This window comes from Leptonychotes weddellii, chromosome 5, assembly GCF_054177405.1.
Source record: "Leptonychotes weddellii isolate Sample4059 chromosome 5, ASM5417740v2, whole genome shotgun sequence".
Classification (NCBI taxonomy): domain Eukaryota; kingdom Metazoa; phylum Chordata; class Mammalia; order Carnivora; family Phocidae; genus Leptonychotes; species Leptonychotes weddellii.
Window position 1 is genome coordinate 42,635,434 of NC_138373.1, and position 18,567 is coordinate 42,654,000.

Here is an 18,567-nt window from a genome sequence, read left to right on the forward strand (position 1 = left end):
CACACACGCCCATCTATTTATAGCTCCCCGTGGTGAAAAAGTAAAACCAAACTGCAGCTTTCTACCTGCTGTTCCCAACTGAAGCTAACAAAAAACGGATAAGACCTCCTTTTGGTCGCCTTTGTAGTTTCAACTGCCACACACACAAAAGTGATGACTTGGGTTGTCCTCTTCCCAACCCCCTCGAACAGGTGAGGAAGTCAGGCGGCCCCTCAAACGTCCTGTCTTCCCCCGCCTGGTCCAGAAAGACCGCGTCTGTTCAATCGCCAACCATGTGAAATGCAGGAGATTCATCTTTCGGAGCAAATTTTTATTGTACCCCCTCCTTCAGGGAACTTAGGCTTTCCATTTAAGAGCTTTCTCTTTCACATTCATCCCAATTAATGCCAAAACATGATCTACAATGTCTCTTTCAGAAGATCTTTCTTCCCCCCCTCCAGCTTGTGTGTAAGGTGCGCACACACTCACACGCCGAATTGCAATTCTTCACCCAAGAACCACAAACCAATCTAGTGAGAGGGCAGAATCATGCCTTATAGACAAGACCTCTTTGCTAGCCGAAGATGAAGCCAACCCCTTTCTCAGTTCGCATGCCTTTGGCCTTCCTGGATCTGGGTAGCCCGACTTGAACGCCCTTATCGTACAAGTTCTAAAGCTCTGTTTTCTTAAGGAGGGCTGCACGGCCAGCTTATGGTGCACTGTTAGAAACTGTGGGCGAGGGCTTCTGATGATCATTTGAAAGAGGAAAACCTCTTGGGAGTCAGGCCACTTGGCGGTGGAGGGGGAGTGGGGGTGTGTGGCATCGCCCCCTTAACCGCGTGGTCCCCGCCGGGGGGCTGGCAGCGCCCCAGGAGCGCAGGGTAAGCAGGAAGCTGCGGCGAGGCCGAGTCGCTGAAAAGCTACTGGAGCTAATAGATTGTGGTCGTGAGGAGAGCGGCAGCATCTCGGTAGTGATGGGAACACTCAAAAGCATCGTCAAAACAGTTGCAGAAACCTGCTGAGCTCTGCACTCCTGAGCCGTGGCCGGCTGCAGCCCGCTTGGAGTGTGCTGGAAGCCTCAGCGCTGCGCCCAGCTGCAGCCCCGGGCCCCGCGCTCGCAGCTCCGTCCTCCTCCCGCGCGGGGGCCGCGCCTGCAGGGTGTCGCACCGACAGCACCGCGCCCCGCCCCGCAGCCGGCCGCCCCTTCCCCGGCCTCCACCCCTGCGGTCACGGCCCCGGAGCTTCTCCCGCAGCAGTACCTGCTCCTGCAGCTCTCAGCCCTGCGCGCGAGTCCACGGGGGGAGGTCTCTTTCCACCTTCTCACTGTGGGTGCAGGAATGGGGAACGATGCTTAAAATCGGGAGGTGGTCCCCTTTTTCAGGAAAAGGGAAGAAGGCAGTCAGCCAAGTTCCAGAGTGTATGAATTTGAATTTTTGCGTGGAGATTTCTAACTACAGTAAAACTGCTTCCATCTTAACAGCTTGAGAGGGCCTTAGAGACAGACCCCCTAGTCCCAACTCCTTCCGGTGAAAGGGAGTAGTGGTTGAGTCCCCGACAGGTGCACCAGCCAGGGGATGGAGCTGGGCTCCCCACTGCTGCAGGGAATCTTCATTCATTCTGTTGCTGTTTCTCGAGCACTTCCTGTGTCAGCCATTGCTCTAGCCTTGGCCCACCGAGCAGTGGGAAAATGGGCAAGCGTGGCTGGCCTCATGCTGCTTCCCGAGGGCCAGACCCCAATCTCGGGACTTTACATATTCACACAGTTCCCCTACCAACCCTGCAAGGTCTGTGATATCATTATCCACACTTTGCAAGGAGGAGGTTGAGGCACCGGAAGGAAGTGACAGAGCCTGGATTCAAATTCTGACAGTCTTGACTCAGGAGATCACACTCTTGGCCATGCAGCAACCTTGCTTGTGTGTGTGTGTGTGTGTGTGTGTTCATTCTTATAGCTATATTGCAATACAGGCCTCTTAAAACTGGGTCCGAGCTCTTCACATCATGTGACACCACCTTGTGTGCCTTGAAGAAGAAAATGGGTCTGGAACAGGGCAGACATCTTCTGCTAGTTGCTTCTCATTAGAAATCTATCCTGCAGGCCCCATTTTTCACCGCACAGATGTATTGTAGCTCTCAGGTGGGTGGCTAGGTCATCTGCTTCCCTGGTGCCTCAGCACAATCCTGGGAGGTGGCTGGAACCGCCTCTTTTGTCACTCAGCAAAGCTGGGAGCCCTGCCCGCACCCTCTGCCCCCAAGGCTGGCGGCTCATCTGCTGGTGGGAACAGAGGTCAGTCAATTCAAAGAGAAACAAATTGGTCTTTCATGGATGAAGGCAGAGGGGGACTGACCAGGAGGGAGGCTGGGGGGATATTTAACCGGGTGAGGACGGTAGATGGCTATCCCATAGCAAAATTCCCAGCACTTTTCTTTAGCCCTGTTACAAGAATTTTTAAAATGTCTCCAATTGGAGATTCATGAAGATTCCTTGTTGTGGAACATGAGCAAAAGGAAGGACTCTTCTCAGGCAATGTCAGATGGATTACTTCTTCCCTACACAGAACTGGAGAGTTTTTGGGAAAAGGATGAATGTGAGCCTGATTGTGCTTTCCTGCATTAAACAGATTTATAGGCAAAATGTGGTAGGAAAACGATGAGATTGGTTCCTTTGTTCAAAAAACTCGAATGCCAGGGGTGCCTGGGTAGCTCAGTCATTAAGCATCTGCCTTTGGCTCAGGTCATGGTCCTGGGATCCTGGGATGGCTCCCTGCTCCCCGGGAAGCCTGGTTCTCCCTCTCCCCCTCCCCCTGCTTGTGTTCCCTCTCTCACTGTATCTCTCTGTCAAGTAAATAAATAAAATCTTAAAAAAAAAAAAACAACCCAAAACTTGAATGCCAAAGTACAGGCAACCATCAGCTTCCTGGAAACATATTTGTTAGCTTCTGTACGGACGGGTTGTGAACGGTCCTTCCCTCCTCTCTGCCTCCTTCCTCCCTCCCTCCCTTCCTTCCTCTCTTCCTTCCTGCCAGTTATCCTCTCCCTCCCATCTTAGGACCATTGCGGAAAAATATTAAAACGTTTGATGGCGTTACCTTTTTTTCCCCATCCAAAATAAAAAGAGCGTTATTAAGTCTCATGGGGCGAATATGCATTCTTACGACTATTTTATTGAATAAGGAAACATCAGTGAGAAATTTGAATGTCTTTTCAGCCACTGGAGCTATTTGTATCTAGGCATGGGCTAGAGATGGCGAAATAAAGCCACTAACCTCTTGTCCTAAAAGGGAAGTGGGGAGCACACAGATTATTCATCCCATGTGTAAATGGCCCACAGGTGATGTGTAGCCTACAGACTGGACTCGGGCGTGACTGTGTTCCAGCGATGTGGCGTCGGACGCATGGTGGGGAGAATCTCAAAGTTTGGTCTCTGGCTGACTCGGTCTGCATTCTCTGATTTCTGCTGGGTGTCCCCAGTGTTGACTTTTAGTTATCGCGCTCCACCTGTGACCTCACGGCAGAAAAGCATACCTCTTAAAGAACCATCTAGAACACTTCAGAGCAACAAGAACTATGGCCTTTGACATTAAATAAACAGACTAAACAAGCCTTTCCTTGTGTGGGTATGACTTCAGATTTCTTTCTGAATCCTTCGAACTAACCTGAGCCAAGTTCTCAAAACACAAATGCTCCCAAAGTACTTTCAAATAGGTTTCATTGTTTTGTTTACTGCACTTATCACCAGTTCAAGTAATTTTGGGGGTTTTTTTGTGTGTATGTGATAAAAAAAAAACAACCTAACATGAGATCTACGTTCCTAACAAATTTTTAAGTGTACAATACGGTATTACTCACTATAAGCACCATGCTGTACAGCACATACCCGAAACTTTTTCATCTTGCATAACTGAAACTTTATACCCACTGAACAGCAACCCTCCCATTTCCTCCTGCCCACCCCCCCAGCCCCAGACCCTGGAAGCCACCATTTTACTCTGCTTTAATGGATTTGATTACTTTAGATACCTCGTGGAAAACAGTATGGAGATTCCTCAAGAAGTTAAAAATAGAACTACCCTATGGTCCAACAATCCCCACCTCTGGGCACAAGTGATTCAACATCTTTATCTTTAGCCCTCTGAAAAAAGCATTTCACTTTCAGTGTCTTTGGAGGGATCTTTGGGCCGAGCCGATGGGTCCATTTGCAGGGAGGTAAATAGTTTCATGGCTTGGACTCTAAGATGTAAAACTCCCTTTTAAGTCCTTTTCTGAGAAGTTTCTCTCAATGGGAAAGGAACGTACTGTTTCGTCATGAACATATTAAAATGCAACAAACTAGACAGTCGGAAATAATGAGGGAACATCCGTGGTGTGACTTCTCAGTGAAGAAAAACGAATTGGAAATCAAACTTTAAAACCTTACAATATTTTCAGTGCCATTCAACAATGATTTCAGTAGGCTCTCGAAGTTCAGTAGGCTCTGGAAGTTAATGTCACCCGAGAGTCCATCCGTATACGTTAAAAATCACGCACACACACCAACAGGTCTGTCTTTAGGAGGGAATGGTCCTCAGCTTCATCACCGCACAGAATGAGTGGTATATTCGTATTCTGGCTTTAAACATTTATTTAAAAAGAAATAAACTCTCCCTCCTCCTCTTCCTTTGAAGAGAAAAAAATGTATGAGTCCCATTTGTGGGAGTAAAGAGAAAGGCGTTTTATTTCCCCCTTTCAGACCATTTTCCACAGACAAAAATGGAATAGGTACCTTAGCCTAAACACCTGGGTTGCCACAATCATATTAACATTCATCACCTTTACATCTTTGCTCCTTAATGGGTATCGTGTCAGGAAGAGAGACTTAACTTTTACTGGTGCTTTCCATTCGTAAGTTTTCTCTTTAATTTCCTTAGAGTCATTTCCAGAGTCATAAATTACTCTTCGACCCTTTCCTGCTCATCTGCCACCCTCTGTTCAGAACATATGTTTTCTTCAATTGCACGTAACAGTTTCTGGTCTGGGTTCTTGTCCATTTCTGCTGCTAACTTGCTGTGTGGCTTTGGACATGTCGTTGTCTCCTGGGTCTCTGTTTTTTCATTTCTGAACTATGGGTGTTAAGCTAGAAAGATGATGTCTAAGTTCCTTTGAAGTCTAAAAGTTGTTAGGATGTTGGTGGGGCCAGGCGTTTATTCGAGCTGCTTGGTGATTTGCACCATAGTACCGAGGACACGGCGTCACGGGATCTTTATTTCGACAACTGGAACTCATGGGTAAGTTTGCTAGAGAAAAACTTAGAGAGGGGCATGATTAATGGATTTCTGGAGAGAAGAATTCAATCTTAACTCTTCACGTTTTGGATGGTCTTTTCACGCCATCACTTAAAGCAAGTAGTTTCCACCTTAGGTTTTCTCTAAGTTTGTAAAAGTAGCAATCATGTTCCACTCTAGATGTGTCTAAGTCAAAACATATTGAAGGGGCAACCCCTCAGACGGTGTTAGAGAGCATTTGAGAGTCCTCTCCTTAATTAAAAAGGTGCTCACAAAATGGTACGTCACCACGATCCATCCAGAGACTCTTTTGTATCATTTCTGAGCCCCACAGAGGTCATTGACACCCTTGGATGGTGAGAATGGGGAGCACAAGTGAAAATGATTTTTGACCTATATCAGTATAGTCTCAGCTGTTTTCCTTAAAACCCCACAGCAAGGGCTATAGTTTACCTTCTTTTGGGGAGGATTGTGGGGGCTAGAGATGGCAGTGGGAAGAGAAGGGCAATTCATTGTTTTTATTAAGCTTTAGCTTATTAAGTTATCATAACAATGAATTCTGTAGTACTCTGTGAAAGTGAATGGAAAGTTTTGCGTATTGGAGAGAGACAGGTTAGTATTTGGGAAATGACTGGACAGAATTCAGTTCACAGACCCTTCTGGGTAAAAGTGGATACAATGAAGCTTGATTAATTCCTTAGTCTTAAGCAGAGCATGCCTGCTAGCCCGCCATTAAGGTGGAAGCTTAGATAACTTCTGGCTGCAGCTGGTCTGACATTTCTTTGGGATTGGAGGTGTGATTAAATCCACACAGTTTCACTTTGTTTTGAAACAGCATGGCAGCCTGGAAAAAGGGTGGGCTTTGGCTCTGAATTTACACAATTCTTACCGAACCTCATCTTCAGTCTTCTCTTGTAAAATGGATATAGGATTTACTGCATAAGGTGGCTGTGAGAATCAGGTTGTTAGTGGATGTCACTGCTCAAAAATATGTCATTCTCTTCCACTCTGCCTTCAAGAGGGAAAGCAGCTTGGGCAAAATATCTAGGAACCGGAAATCTAGCGATTAGATGTTCTAATTTTGTCTCTGCTAATCCCTTTGTTTGGGACCTTGTTCTCCAGTGTTGCAGTAGAAAGGCAAGGAATGGGTCAGACTGATAGCACTGTAAGTGAGTCTCCCTAACCTCAGATGGGCGGCCATAGCTCTGCCACCCGGTTATGTTTCCTGGGTCAACTTGTTGTCCCACCTCTCATAATGATTACTTCAAGTGTTCTCCACTCTTAGATGCTCTGGTCATCCTTCCTCCCTCTGCCCCATCTCAAGCTGCTCCTTCTTCTCAACTAATGACCTTGATCCCTAGTTCATAGATCCCTATTTCAGATGGCAACTTCTCCATCATCCTGGTATCCAAACACGAAAACTTCCTTCCCTTGCACTTATTTTTCTTCCTTCCCCCAAGTTCAACAGACTAGCCCCGCTTCCAGCTAAAACCAACCTCCCCAACTTTGCTTTGCATCCCATCCCCTTCTGCCTTCTTGGGAAACTTATACTACTGACGATCCCTTCTTTCCCCTATATATTCAACATCTCCCCCTCTAACAGGATCTTACTGTTGGTGTTGAATTATACTCAGTTCTCCCAAAATTCACCATCACTTCTTTTTTATAAATTTTATTCTATTTAAATTCAATTAATTAACATATAGTGTATTATTAGTTTCAGAGGTAGAGTTCAGTGATTCATCAGTTGCATAGAACACCCAGTGCTCATTCCATCACATGCCCTCCTTAAGGCCCACCACCCAGTTACCCCATTCCCCTACTGACCTCCCCTCCAGCAACCCTCAGCTTTTTTCCTATAGTTAAGGGTCTCTTATAGTTTGTCTTTATCTCTGATTTCCTCTTGTTTTATTTTTCCCTCCCTTCCCCTGTGATCCTCTGTTTTGTTTCTTAATTTGCACATGTGAGTGAAATCATATGATCATTATCTTTCTCTGATTGACTTATTTTGCTTAGCATATTACCTTCTCGTTCCATCCACTTCATTGCAAATGGTAAGAGTTCATCTTTTTTTGGTGGTTGAGTAATATTCCATTTTATGTATATATGTATATATATATATATATATAGTATATATATATACTACATCTTCTTTATCCATTCATCTGTCAATGGACATCTTGGCTCTTATGGACATTGCTGCTATAAACATTGGGGTGCAGGTGCCCCTTCAGATCACTATATTTGTACCCTTTGGGTAAATACCTAGTAGTGCAATTGCTGGGTCTTAGGGTAGCTCTATTTTTAACTTTCTGAGGAACCTCCATACTGTTTTCCACAGTGGCTGCACCAGCTTGCATTCCCACCAACAGTGTAGGAGGGTTCCCCTTTCTCCACATCCTCACCAACATCTGTTGTTTCCTGACTTGTTAATTTTAGCCATTCTGACTGGTGTGAGGTGGTATCTCATTGTGGTTTTGATCTGTATTTCCCTGATGCCGAGTGATGTGGAGCATTTTTTCATGTGTCTGTTGACCATTTGGATGTCTTCTTTGGAGAAATGTCTGTTCATGTCTTCTGCCTAATTCTTGACTGGATTATTTGTTTTTCAGGTGTTGAATTTGATAAGTTCTTTATAGATCTTTGATATTAGCCCTTTATCTGATATGTCATTTGCAAATATCTTCTCCCATTCTGTCAGTTGTCTTTTGGTTTTGTCAGTTGTTTCCTTTGCTGTGCAAAAGCTTTTTATCTTGATGAAATCCCAAGTTCATTTTTTCCTTTGTTTCTCTGGCCTTTGGAGATGTGTCTAGCAGAAGTTGCTGCAGCCGAGGTCGAAGAGGTTGCTTCTTGTGTTCTCCTCCAGGATTTTGATGGATTCCTGTCTCACATTTAGATCTTTCTTCCATTTTGAGTTTATCTTTGTGTATGGTGTTAGAGAATGGTCGAGTTTCATTCTTCTGCATGTGGCTGTCCAATTTTCCCAACACCATTTGTTGAAGAGACTGTCTTTTTTCCACTGGATATTCTTTCCTGCTTTGTGGAAGATTAGTTGAGCATAGAGTTGAGGGTCCATTTCTGGGCTCTCTATTCTGTTCCATTGATCTATGTGTCTGTTTTTGTGCCAGTACCATACTGTCTTGATGATGACAGCTTTGTAATATAAAAATTCACCATCACTTCTATCTTTCTCTTCCACCTATTTCCTTTAAAGTGTTCCTTATACTCAATGTCCCTGTATCCTCACCTCCTCCCCAACTCCTCAAACAAATCTCATCACTTCACTGAGTCAGCTTTCCCTAAAAACTTTGCCAGTGATATCCATGTTGCTAAAGCCAATGGTCACGTTTCTGTCATCTCTACCTGAATATCTCAAAGGTGCATCTAACTTCACATGTCCAAAATTGAACCCTGGGTCTTCTCCCCCAGAGCTGCTTCTCTCCTGAACTTACTTGTTCTTAGTGTATGGCACAAGTTTCCCTTAATTCTTCTTTCCTCACTCTTGCATATGGATGCACCACCCTGTCCTTTTGGTCTTACCTTCCAAATATCTTTTGGATCCATCCACTTTTTTCATCTCCACAACCACCTTATTATCTCATTACCTCTATCATAGACTTTTATAATGTCCCCCTAACTGGACTCTGTGCAGTCTCCAAGCTATTCTCAACAGTGGAGGTAAAGTGGTCTTTCTGAAATATGTTTCATCATGATACCCTCTTGGGTAAGCAAGACTAAACCAAACTAAAGTTGGTTACCACTGCTCTTATCTCTGTGGTGGTTCACACTGGTGTGATTATTGGATTTATTTGGGCAACATTATTCCCTAAGAGGAGCGTGGGTTCATGTGTCTTGGGCTCATCACTGAGTCTCCATGAAAGAATACACAAATGAATGAGTAATATATTTCATGAAAACTGTACATATTCTTAGAACAAAGACAGAAGAGAGAATAGAAATATTCACTTTGGACTATTTTATTAAAACAGAGAAATTGCCCTCCTGTCATAAGACAACTAGCTCCCACCACAAATTCATGTTTCCCTCGGTAATATAGAGTGATGGTTGAGGGAGGCTGTTGCTTTGCCAGAGGTTACATTTCCTAGACTCCTTGCATCAGCTGTGGCTTATGCAGTGAGTTCTTGGAAATGAGGTATCAGTGGCAGTTCCGTGTTTAATTTCCGGGGCAAAGATTTTAGGAAGCAGCTGTCTCTTTTTCCCTTGCCAACAGCTGGAAAGAGAGGACTTTAGACACCAGGGAAAGGTAGAGTCACAGAACTGAAGCAACATGACCCTCCAAGTTACCACAAGGAGGAAAGATGCCCACTAACCAATGATACTGCATTGACTATGACATGAGCAAGAATTGATCAACTCTTGCGAGGAGGTGAGATAGAAATCTGGCCCTTTACCTATTTTTGTAAGTGAAGTTTTATTGGAATACACAATATGCCCATTTGTTTATTAATTGTCTATGGCTGATTTTGCACTCTAGTAGTAAAGTGGTTGCAACGGAGACTGTATCACCCTCAGCGACTACAATATTTACTATCTGGTCCTTCATCCAAAAAGTTGGCCAATACCTGGTCTGTAGGCGACTGTAATTTAGGGTTTCATTGTTATAGCAATAAGTCTTGCCCTAACCAGTATATTTCCCAAAGCATAAATATTATCCCTTTCATTAATAGATGTATTCTTTCAAAAGTATTTCTTGAGCATCTAATATGCTCTTGGTCTTGGGGATACAAAGGTAAATGAAGTATGCTTCCAGCTTTTAAGAAGCTCATGGTTTTGATAAGGAGACAGAGGGATCAATTGGCAGTTAAAATATGAGCACAGTGACTGGTAAATGTAGGGAACTAATTACATTTGTAGGAGGGGTACTTACACCAGACTTTGAAAAGCCATGTGGAGTGATGTGAGGAATCACCTCTGAGATGGATATTAATGTGCTGGAAATTTACTGTGGAGTGCTTTTCAGGGAGGGAAGGATGCAGGATTAGGCCAAGGGAGCAAGGGTGGGGGGAAATGAGGTGATGCCTCAGCCACACCCATAAGGAGCTCTGAACGACAGAGTTGGGACAAGATCATGGCCTTGTATGGGAGGTCCTCTTCAGCAGTGCTATTCCCAAAGAGAAGGTCTGCCACATTGCTCTCAGCAGCTGGGGGTACATTCTTCAGTCTTGAGGGGGTATCTGATGGTGCACACAGAGGCCACCACAGGATCATTCTGTGACAATCCCTGAAGGGGAGGGGGGCAGGGTGTGAACTTTAATCTTTGAGCAGGGATTTTGACCTTGCAATGGGTTGTGGAGAGTGCTCCTAGGCAGAGGGGGAAAAATGTTCAAATCATTAAAAATGAAAGAGAACGTGAGAGGGTAAGAAACGTTCACTTCACACTGACTGTTCAGCAGGTTTCCCATGCGCATCCTTCCTGCCTCTCTGTCTCTTGGAGGGAGACAGGAAAGTTGTCAATGGACATCACTCTAAGTTGCTTTGCCATCACAGAATACCTGCATTCCAAGAAGCCCTGGGTCCCAGTTAAATTTATCTTAGGGGTTTTAGACTAAGAATCCTCCATATAGGTACGCTGTAAGCTTGCGATCTGGGAGCAGCTTTACGCGATCTGTTTTAGGAATGTGATATCTTGATTCTCACATACTTTGAGTTAATTATGTTGAGTCAGTGGTTTCTCATCCAAATCGTGATTTCTCTATCTCCTGAAATTCTTCATTCTGCTCAGAAACCTATCTGCTACTTGCCAAGCAGCCCTGATTGACTGGTGCGGATGTGAGTTGAATAGTTGAATCCTCCACCCAAATGGAAAACAGTCACTCCATGTTTTGTAAACACAAACATAGGGAGACTTCGAATTTTCCTAAGGGTAAGTAGTAAAGTGACTGGACTTATAGTTCAAAATAACTAAATATTGTTCACTAACTTAGAACAGAGGAGCGACTAGCCTCTATAGCAGAAATTGTTCACAAAATGTGTTTGTTCTAAATGCTCGGGAAGGATCCTTATATTTTACACCCCACATTGAAAATTCTGTACTCCTAAATATATCGCTTATCAGATTCCTTGAGTTGAAAGATTGTGAATTTATTTCTAAACTTCTGGTCATTATTTTCTATCTTTTTATTGAGTTATTGTATTACGAGTTCATGATATTCAATGCAAATCAAAATTGCAATTTTGAAATTATGCATTGTTAGTGTGTTTTAAGAGCAGATTATTTAACACCATGAAATAAACATATAGGCATTTAAACAAGTGTTGATTATGTCTTATTTGGATGAATAGTAACCTAATATAAGTATGAAGCATAAAAATTAAAATACATCTCCTTAGGAGCAGAATATTAGAAATCTAAGCTTACCTATGCTTCTTCCTGACCCCATACAGCTCTCTCCCTCTTTTCCCAAAAGCATTTTGTCATTTCTTTGTTAATAGTTTTAAAAAAACTACACATATATTTAACCTAAATAATACACTTTCTTTTTGTATTGTTATATTGTTGTATCGTTATATATATATATATGTATATAGTTATACTAATAACTATACTGTATTGTACCACATTTAGTCTTTTATGGAATTTTGTTTTTTTTCCATTCTGCTTCGTACATCTATGATTCATCACTGCTTTTGCACGTAGCTATAATTTGCTCATTTTCACCACTGCAAAGTATTTATATGGTATGAAGATACCACAATTTGCCCATTTTCTCATTGATTGACATTTTTTCCAGTTTTTATTTTTTCTATAACAAACCATGGTGATTTGAATGGCTTTCATATGTCCCAGAAACACGTGGGTAAAAGCTCCTTTTGGATACCTACCTAGGAGTGGAGCCGCCAAGTTGTAAGGTGTGCAGATGTTCAATTTCACAGGGTAGTAATGGGAATTGTTTTCCACAGAGGTGGTCCCAATGTAATTCCCACAAGCAGGGGTGAAGACCTCCGATTGCTCCCAGATTTGCCAACACCTCTGCTGTGGGCGTGGTTGTGTGGACTCTGGAAACTGAAGTCCAAATTGCCCTTGTCATTTACTAACTGTTCATCTTGGATGAGGTCTTAAAATTCTTTGTTTACCTCTCTTCTTTGTGTAAAATGGGAATGATGGCTGAATTCTAAGGGTTCTATGAAAATTAAATGAGAGTTCATGTGTGTAAGCACTTGGAACAGTATCTGGGTTCATAGCAATGCTCTATATTTCCTATTATTTTCTTAATTTTTGCCAGCCTGATAGATGTAAAAATAACATCTCATTGTGGTCCAGTTTTGCATCGCCCTGCTTACTAATCAGGTTATCTATTGGTCTTTCTTCTGGTGTGCCTATTTCTATCTTTTGACCATTTCATTCACTGGGCTGTTCATCTTTTTCTCCCGTGTTTTGGAGTTCTTTATATATTCTGGATTTCAAAATACCTGTTGATTCTATTTTTTTTTTTTTTTTGCAAGAGACTCCTTTCTAAGTTCATAGACTCTCTTTTCATTTTAAAATGGAATATATATTTTTCTTTTTTGCGGTTAGTGGGCTTTTTCTTTGCTTTTTTTGGGGGGGGTATGTTTAAGGAAACTTCCCGATTTTGAATCGTAAGAATATTTTTCCTAGATTTCCTTCTGATTAAAATTTTGCCTTTCTTAGTTAAGCTTGTAATCTAACAGGAATTTATTTTCATGACCGATGAGAGGTATGGAATATGTTTGACATTTTATATATGCATAAATATTTAGGTCAGTTTCATGTATTGAATTATCCTTTTATTTATAATCTTTTCTCCAGTGGATTGCAATGCCATTTGACCCATATAACAAGTTTTTATGTATACATTTATCTGTTTCTGTTCTCTTTCATTGATCAACTTGTTATCTCCATACCAAGAGCAGTCAGCCTGAATTGCTATTTTTTTTATAATGGATCTCAATATCTGATATCAAAAGTGACTTACCCTTTTCTGTTGTTTTTTTTAAATCATGTTTTGGATATTCTCAGTTCTTTCCTTTTTCTTAAACATTTTACAAACAACTTATCAAATTCCTTGAAAAACGATGTTTAAATTTTCTTGAAAATTACATTGAATCTAATGATCAGTTCAGGACCAATTAATATCTTGATGATATTCCTCTCCATGGACCTGTCTCTCTCTTTTTTTTTTTTTATGTCTTTTTAAATGCATGTCAGTCAAGTTTAGTTTTTTTTTCTCCATGAAAATCTTGCTGTTGTTTTGTTGGATATATTCCTAGGTGTGAGCTTTTATATATAATGTTCCTTTCGGATAGAAATACAATTGAATTTTACATATCGATCTGACCTGTAGCCACTTTGTTAATTCTTTTATTAATTTTAATCTTCATCGGTTGAAACTTTGGTTTGGTTCTCCATGTAGACGGTCACATCAGTTGTATGCTTTACAATTCTTCCCTTTTCATTCTTTTTCTTGGCGCGATGCACCAGCATGACTTTTCGGTATTGATAATTTTTTTTAAATTATTTTTTATTTTTTTAAGATTTTTTATTTATTTATTTGAGAGAGAGAGAATGAGAGACAGAGAGCATGAGAGGGAGGAGGGTCAGAGGGAGAAGCAGACTCCCTGCCGAGCAGGGAGCCCGATGCGAGACTCGATCCCGGACTCCAGGATCATGACCTGAGCCGAAGGCAGCCGCTCAACCAACTGAGCCACCCAGGCGCCCCAGTACTGATAATTTTATAACTGCCTTGTCACACTCTCCTTGTCTTGTTTTTATTTTTCAAAGATATACTTGGTTGGTAGAATTGTGGGAGGAGGCTGCTCACTAATTTCCTCTTCTCCGAAGAGTTTTGGTAAGTGTTCAAGGTTCTCTTCCTTGAAAATTTGTTAGAACTCACCTATAAGTCTGTCTGACCTGGTGGTTTTTGTTGGGTTTTATTTTGCTTTATGGGACTCTTTCAAATGACTGATTCAGCTTCTCCAACTGACGATTCTGGTTTCTTATTTCTTCTTGAGTCACTTTTGGAAAATTACAGTTCTATCGTCTTACTTTATGCTTTCTACTTGTCCTTTCTTTTCTATTCTTTTTCTCTATGTGTGTGTGTGTGTGTGTGTTTTTTACCGTTTGTTTTCCTCATTCATTTTTTTTTTAAAGTAGAGGTAAAATAGAATTTAAGAAATCTGAATGCACCATAGTTGCCTAATAAGATGAAGTCTTGTCTTGTGAATTTTTGCTTCAGTTGCTGGCACGTGGGTTATGTCATTTTTCAGTCTAGAATGTCTGGATGGCACTGTTTTAGTGAAAGTCTTTGGTGGTAAACCATTTCAGGTTTTGTGTACTTAAAAATACCTTTATTTTGCTTTTGTCCTTGAAAGAGAGTTTTGCTGACTGCAAAACTCCAGATGACTAGCTGGCCCCCCTTAACAGTTGGAGGTGAGGGCTCCGCTGTGTTCTGGTCCTCTCTGTTGTCATGAACTCTATTGTCACTGTTTTAAAGGGTTGTTCTTTATCTGTGCTGTTTCGCAGTTTTGCGATGATTCATCTCTTCCTTTTGTATTTGTTTGGCTGTTCTACACTGAGTTTTGGGATTCGTGTCTTTCATCTTCTGAAATAGCCTCAATCATTATCCCTTGGGATATCGTCTATCCTCCGTTTTTGCCTTTCCTTCTGGTGTTGAACTTAGATTTACAGGAGACCTTTTCATGGTATCCTCCATTTTTCTGAGCTTCTCTTTTAAGATTTCTTCATTTTGGTTAATGTCTTCAATATGTCACCCTGTTTACTAAATTCACTCTTCAGTGGTGTCTGATATGCTGGTTCGCTCAACCAACAATATCATAATTTTAACCATGTTTTTCACTTCTAAAATTCTATTTGGCTCATTTGCACGCTTGTCTCGTCATTTTATTTTGACAACCTCTCTTTTTTTTTTTTTTCACTTTTGCTAACTTAAAAAAAACTTCAAATTCTTTAAGAGTTTCATGCAGTTATTTCATATTTTGTCTCTTTGTTCCAATATCTACAGACCTAAACCTGATTCTACATCTAAACCTAAATCTAAGCCTAAATCTGATTTTGTTGTTTCTGCTCTCATTTATGGTGGTTCGTTTTTATGTGTGTCTGGCAATTATAGATTGGGAGCTCATATTTGCTTCCTCTTAATCAGTGGAAATCCCAATGGCCTAAACTAGGGATGCTTTCTCCTTCATGGAGAATTTATGTTCCCTTTCGTCAGGAGCCAGGAAGAAATTAGACTATGTTAGCTGTATTTGCATCCTCCCAGAAACATGGCATCTCAGCTCAAGTTCTCCCACCTCCAAAAAGGGCCTCAGGCTTATTACCCAATTCCTAGAACTGGCATGAGAATTCGTTCCCAGGGCAACCTAGCTTTCTATTTCCATGTTTGGTTTCAGCTCGTTATTACTATTTTGTTTATTTGTTTGGAGAGTTCTGTGACCTGCATTCAAGCCCAGCCATCCATTACAAAGTATGTTTCTTATCATCTATCCAGGACTGAGCTGCAATGTAGCCGGGGAAACTTTCAGACTGCCTGGCCTCACATGCTATTAGCAATAGAAGTTAGACAGCTACGTTTTGATGATGTTCATAATAATTGTTCCACAAGCAATAACAATAACAATCTTATACTCTTTGGATGGCACTGGTTCTTTCATGGTATCTCTGTTAAAGGCAGACATTTATAGATACAGATGTGACTGCAGAAGACACTAAGTATCTTCCTAAATCACAGAAATGGTTACAGTCAGAACCCAGATAAAAGCTCAGATTTCTGATTCTTGCTTCGTTGATCCTCCCCCCCCACCAATATTCTATGCTGATATTTCCTTCTTTTTCACATCAGTCTTCTTCTTAACTAAAACATGGTTTTAGGGGCCGAAGAGCCGGAGTTTATCTGGTGTTTGAATACTGCAGAACTAGAAAATACTGTTTCGGGAGACTCCCAGAAAAGAATATTTCACGAGTTTCTTCAGCAGGCTATTTAGAACCTCATAATTCTTCCATAAGTACTGCCTTTACCTCTCTTGGTTTCTTCCTGCTGAAATCTATGCTCATTTCATTCATTTATCTTCTTCTCTCCCAAAGGAGGAGTCGTGTTCATCATGCTCTAACTTTACCTTTCTTTTTTTTTCATGATAACCACCTCTGAACCCATTCTGAACTCATTCTTTGTATACATTGATTCCATGAAAAAATTAGGGAGGTCCTAATATAGACCTTAATTATCTTTTCTTTGGACTGAAGATATTCTCAGTTTGCCATTAAAGATATTATGCTCTAAACTTATGAGCTGTTTTTGTCATTCTTTTTAGTTTATTCTCTAGTATTTCCACATTTCTCCTAAGTTAAGAAAAAGAAGACTTTTTTGTTGTTGTTGTTGCTGAGAGATCAAGTCTTCCTTGGCCTTAGCTAGACTAGAAATGACTTAAAGATTACCCCATTCCTGAGCTAGCCCTCCTTTTCTACACTAAGTGTGTGATTGATGAGGCCAGTGGTTTATGGAGCCTTTTTAGTTTTTCCCATTTGAGCGTACTCTTGAATGACTCTCTCCCTCTCCTTTTTAAAAAAATAGAATGGATATTTTAACTTGGGCTGATTGACCCAATCAGAAGAGAGTCAGTGATTTCAAGATGTCTAAAATGTATCACTTTAAAGAAACAGGATAGAGATATTATGGCGTATGTGCTAATATTTTGCTTTGTAAATATGATCTTTGGATTGGAATGTTATCTTAGTAACAATAGAGGCAACAATAAAACCCTTTCAGATCAAACATCAGGGCTAACTTGTCCAACGAATATGCTTAGAGTCGGGAAGAAAAAAAATCGTCCAAAGCGATCTGCAAATCTAACTTCTTACCATTTCTCCCCATAACAACGTCTGTTTTTGATGTACTTGTTAAATTCAATTATAAATCTTTTTTTTTTTTTTATCCTAGCTGGGTACACAAGGTGATTTGCTGGAGTTGAATCATACCTTGCTTTCTGCTTTAAATCAGTTTTATGTAGTATTACTGGAATTAACCCGACCCTTCCTATTTTTTAAAAAACAACACTGTTTGGAGTATTTCAAGCTTTGGTTACATCGCTTCCTGCATTTCTAGACAGATTTTCAAATTTCCTCCACCCCCTGCTGACTGGAATCACAATAGGTTTTATTGTCAAGTGTGTTGGGGTTATCAGGCTACTAATGCCAGAAACGGAGACTCTGGGGATCTGGTTCTTAAGACCTGGGTGTTCTCCTTGAATCTAACCCGCCTCCCTCACTGCCCACCCCGGACTTGTAGATATCTGTAAAGCAAGCACTGTGCAAATCTAATCAACCAGATCATTTGTCAGACGTCACTCTCGGTGCAACTGAACTGAAGGTCATTGCATTTAGTAATATGGAACACCTCCTTTGCACCGTTTTGGCACCCCCAAGTGAAAAAATAAAATGGCACTAAAATTTGGCCACTTGAAAGTGTGGTGGCAACCATTTAGTTGCCAACAACACAGAGACGTATGAAGATGAACTGGACAGCTCTATCTACAGAAAGGGTTTCCTGTATTGGAGGAAATTATGTGAGGAAACAAGGAAGATGACCCAGATTAATCTTATTTGGAGACCAGTGTTTTCCTCGATACAACATTGCAGTTTAAAACTTCTTTTAGTATGCTGGGGCCAATTGGCAGACTGGGTTCTTAAAACCTATGGCAGATGATATGATACTTTATGTGGAAAACCCAAAAGACTCCACCCCAAAACTGCTAGAACTCATATAGGAATTCAGTAAAGTGGCAGGATATAAAATCAATGCACAGAAAGCAGTGGCATTCCTATACACCAACAACAAGACAGAAGAAAAAGAAATTAAGGAGTCGATCCCATTTACAATTGCACCCCAAACCATAAGATACCTAGGAATAAATCTAACCAAAAAGGCAAAGAATCTATACTCAGAAAACTATAAAAACTATAAAAAACTATAAAATACTCATGAAAGAAATGGAAAAACGTTCCATGCTCATGGATTGGAAGAACAAACATTGTGAAGATGTCAATGCTACCTAGAGCAATCTACACATTCAATGCAATCCCCATCAAAATACCATCCACTTTTTTCAAAGAAATGGAACAAATAATCCTAAAATTTGTACAGAACCAGAAAAGACCCCGAATAGCCAGAGGAATGTTGAAAAAGCAAAGCAAAGCAAAGCTGGTGGCATCACAATTCCCGACTTCCAGCTCTATTACAAAGCTGTCATCATCCAGACAGCATGGTACTGGCACAAAAACAGACACATAAATCAATGGAACAGAATAGAGAGCCCAGAAATGGACCCTCAACTC

At 41.2% G+C, this 18,567-nt stretch overlaps 1 long non-coding RNA gene across 1 annotated transcript in view; it reads left to right on the top strand.

Moving 5' to 3' along the window:
• The first annotated feature begins 5,181 nt into the window (after positions 1-5,181).
• LOC145721638 (uncharacterized) overlaps positions 5,182-18,567 on the top strand; it is a 22,524-nt gene continuing 9,138 nt past the window's right edge. The window contains exon 1 of the long non-coding RNA XR_014145458.1: positions 5,182-5,243. This is a non-coding gene — a long non-coding RNA (uncharacterized LOC145721638). The remainder of the gene's footprint in view (positions 5,244-18,567) is intronic.